At 51.2% G+C, this 4,162-nt stretch overlaps 1 long non-coding RNA gene across 1 annotated transcript; it reads right to left on the reverse strand.

The window, feature by feature from the left end:
- Positions 1-919: 919 nt before the first annotated feature.
- On the reverse strand, positions 920-1,383 carry LOC124685856. Its single transcript, XR_006997633.1, has 3 exons — positions 1,267-1,383; positions 1,078-1,152; positions 920-957 (listed from the first exon to the last, which is right to left on the reverse strand). It is a non-coding gene; the product is annotated as an uncharacterized LOC124685856 (long non-coding RNA).
- Between the last annotated feature and the right edge of the window lie 2,779 nt (positions 1,384-4,162).

Below are 4,162 nucleotides of genomic sequence, written 5' to 3' on the forward strand. Positions count from 1 at the left end.
TACCTAAAACTAAAACAACGAGAGCTCAACAATTCGTGTGACAACAATCTACGAAAGAAGAGATACACGGGTAAGGCACAGAATGGTGTAAGTTAGAGCTTCCACAATTCCGGATAAGGTATACTGCATAGTCCATCTCTAATGGAGACCCCTCATCCAAATATGGCATCTATGTCAAACAATTTCTATCACATTTTAAGAATTATAGAAAATGATAATAAACTTAATCTATTACCGTTGTCGCAGAAAGATTATGGTATGGAGTGGCATCTAGATTACATTACAAAGGGATTGATTTGGTTCAAGCAATGTTTCGAGAGTTTTCAATACGGAACCGAGCAACAACAAAAGATAAAAATGTCCCATGCTACCTCCATGTCCGGAACTTCCCTCAAAGGCCCGTCGCCAAAATACGAGTACAGCGCTCGCAGATGACGGCCTATAAATAGGGTAAGCAATTCAAGAAAGTGTTTCTACGCAGGACCTGTTTCATCAACTATAGCAATTTACCCGGTGGGATATAACAACCACTGGTGCTCGCTGGCGCTCCAGCTCGATGATGACAGATTCCAACCTGAGGATAGTTAAATAGTACAGCACATGAGTTAGGTTGGAGCCATGAAGATAATAGCAGAACATGTTTTTTTTCCATAGTTTTCTGTTTTCAAATTCTAGTAATAGTAAAGCAGAACTTCTGAACAATGCAGCGAGATTTTTTAACCTCTGAATCATATATCAAATTTATAGTGTAAGCAACTAAGCATTGAAGTACATACCAAGAAAAGGACAATACGACCAGGGAGATAGCCACTGATATTGTTCACGAGGAACAAGGTGACAAAAAGTTAAGAAATTCAAAGAAATACTAAACAAATCTTGCATGACAAGTTTCAAAAGCTAGAAGCCCACAAGAACATAACTCAACAAAAATGCTCGGTTTGGTGTAATGAATGAACCCTAGTACAGTTTGAGATATAACAGGTCAGAACCTATCTTGTGCCTTGTAAATATAAAACTTAGTAACCGAATACCCCTTTTACAGGACAGAAGGATAACCAGGAAGATAATGTTTGTTACCTGTAACTGACCACCCTCCCCTTTAACCATATCAATCATTTTGATATAAGAACCTTCCTCCACTGGCTCGTAGACCTGCAATATGAATCCTACTTGATTCAACATTATATAGTTACAGAGCTCAAAATTTTCATTTCGCATGCAACACTACACCAGAATATAGCTCGTTTAGTATTGAGAGTTTGAGACCTTCTCATAGTTTGTCAAACACTCAAGGAAATCCTGCAATCCAGCTTCATAGTCTGGCCTACAAAATTGCATGGGAATAAGTTCACGGATATTATCTTTCTAGCGAGGGAAAATTGAGGGGTTGCCGGTTCCTAAGCGATCAGCATAGTCAGAACTTTGCTGAATTTTCAGGCGCATATGCATTACCGTTCAAGCTCCCTTTACTTAACGATAAGCATATGCATTATCGTTCAAGTTCACAAAAGGTAGAAATTCCCGGATCAACAACCAAAATCGTTTTCCCAGATAGAACAGTATCCTAAACAGTCTAACAATTTCAGAATCCTAACACGACAGAGAAATGAAGAAGGATTAACTCTTGTCACAAATCATTCCAGAATAAACGCAACGAATCGTTCTGAAATCCCTAACAAGCAGGTCAGCACATATCCTCCTACTCCGCAGATCCGAATTAGCAGGAGATCATAATCACGCAGCCCATATCAATTCATCATAGAGCACACAAGAGAGATGGCAGGACCAACCAAAGCTCACCTGAATCGGGCGCGCAGTCGTGGCTGTAGCCGAGGCCGTGGTAGATGGAGACGGCGAGGTAGTCGAAGTAGTGCCAGGGCAGCCAAGCCTACCACCAAACCGGCGGAGCCGAGGGGCCGAGGAGGCAGAGGAGCACGGACCCAAGGTAGGACTCGTAGGCGTCGTCGGGAGGACGCGGCGGAGGCGTGCTCGACATAGGTAAGTACCAGGAGGTGGGGCGGCGCGGGAATGGCGCCAGCGAACGAGACAAACACCACGGCTAGGAAAGGCAGCCTGAAGCACGACGGCGCGACGGTGACGGCCTCCACGTCCGCCGCCGCCTCGCCCCCGTCCGTGGCTGGGACGGTCGCCGCCGCCGCCGACTTGGTGGCGCCGTCATGCTCCTCCTCCTCCACCTCCACCGCCGCGACCTGCGAGCAACGACAACAGCGACACCGTCAGACAGATCAAGGCGGATGGGGAGCGGGGGCGGCGCATGCAGGGGGAGATCCGGACCTTGGCGTGCTTGCCGCGGCTGCCCGACGACTGCGTCTGCGCCTCCGCCGGCTGGGCCCCCGGCGCCTGGTCCGGGGACGGCGGCGGCGAGGCCTTGTCCTCCTCGTCGTCCGCCGCCGGGCGCTCCGCCTGGTGTCGACTATCCGGATCGGCGGTGGCACGCGAGAGAGAGAGAAAAGGGAAGGGTACGTGTACGTGGTATAGTACAATATCTATCCAGCTGGACCATATGTATTGTACGTGTACGTGGTATAGTGGAGCTGTGTAGGCCACGGCGCAGTCGTAAGAACGCATAGCCATTGCCGGCACATTTAGGAAAGTGCCTTAAATGGATTAATTTTTTGGAGGCATATCGACAAGTGCCGTGTATTGCCGATATTTTAAGGCACTTTCAGTTTTAGTGCCGGGGATTAATCGATATTTTGAGGCACTTAACCGAACTGCCGTTGATTAAGGCTAGATTATCGGCATTAAGTTGTAATACGCTGTTAAATGAGAGTTTTTGCGGCACAAATAAAAGATGCCGCACCAAAAGTGCCGGCAATATGGGAACGTGGCGTAGTGTTTCCTTTATACCTTGGCTAACGGCCGCGATGTAATTATCTCTACCTTCTAATGAAAATCGAAAGCCAACAAGTTGTTGGATCTTTCAAAAAAAAAAAAGTTTCCTTCCCTCCAACTCTCGGTTTAGATTTCGGCCGTTTTGTTTTGCACGAAGCCCCTTCCCGTTCCAGGAACATCGCTGCCATTCCTAAGAGCATCTGCATCCGTTCTGCCGCCTCATGCCAAAATCCGACGCTATTTACCGCCGGATGGATATAAAATTTGGCCTGAGGAGGCCCATTTTTTCATTGACGAGCTCAGGGGAAAGACCGAATGTATTTGAATCCAAAGCGAAATAGATGAAAAACACTGGATCACATAAGGAAACTGCCCCCTCCCCAACCCCTCCTCTCCCGACCCCTCCCCAACCCTAACCGCCGCCGCCGGTAGCGCCGCCGGGGCAAAGACCCACGGGGCGTGGTGGCGGCGGGGGCCTTGCCTCGCCGGCGTGGGGGACGGCGGACGGGCTCTCCCTTCCTCGACGCTTGCGGCGGCGGCCGGCGCGGATGGTGATGGGGCGGCGGCGGCTCTTGCGCTGCAGTCCCCCCTCCCCTCCCTTAGGCTTCCATCCGCAGCACACCGGCAGGGGCTGGTGGTGGGCGGCGTCCAGGCCCTCGGTCTTTGCCATGCCCTCCCCCCCGCCTCTAGTCGGTCGTGGAGGCGATCTCGGGCTTCTTCCGCGTCACGAGGGCGCCCGGGGCAGCAGCCTTGGGTTCGACGGAGGAGGTGGCTCTCTTCTGCGACGGAGAGGGTCGGCCTGCGGTTGGTGGTGGTGGATCTTTTGATCAATCACCGCGATCCGGCGGCGAGATGGAGGAGCATGGAACCGGCGATGGTGTCGCCGGTGGAGGGCTGGATTGGCCAGCCCGGGATAGTCGCCGACGTGGGGGTCCGACCTGTGTAAAGGCGGCGGTCCTAGGGCCTCTCTTGCGTGAAGAGGAGGACCTACCGGAGGCCTGGACTCGTGATCTGGCCGGAGGGTTGAGTTCCGGAAGGCTCCGCCGGCAAATGTAACGATGCTTTGCCCGGAGTTTGCTCGGATCGGAGGTATTCGGTCATGCGCACCCATGCTTTTATTCCGACCGATTGGATCCGGAGGGAGCGGCGCGAAGCTCTTTTCTCGTGTTGACATCAAGTGACTATGGATCCATGATGAAAGTCGGAAGAAGAGAATTTCATGAAGGCCGGAGGGGAGGACTAGCTAAGGGAGGTTCAAGTCTCCGCACTGTTGAGAGACTGGCTTGGTGTTCCGGGCTTCATAGCA

Source organism: Lolium rigidum, chromosome 2 (genome assembly GCF_022539505.1).
Source record: "Lolium rigidum isolate FL_2022 chromosome 2, APGP_CSIRO_Lrig_0.1, whole genome shotgun sequence".
NCBI classification, from domain to species: domain Eukaryota; kingdom Viridiplantae; phylum Streptophyta; class Magnoliopsida; order Poales; family Poaceae; genus Lolium; species Lolium rigidum.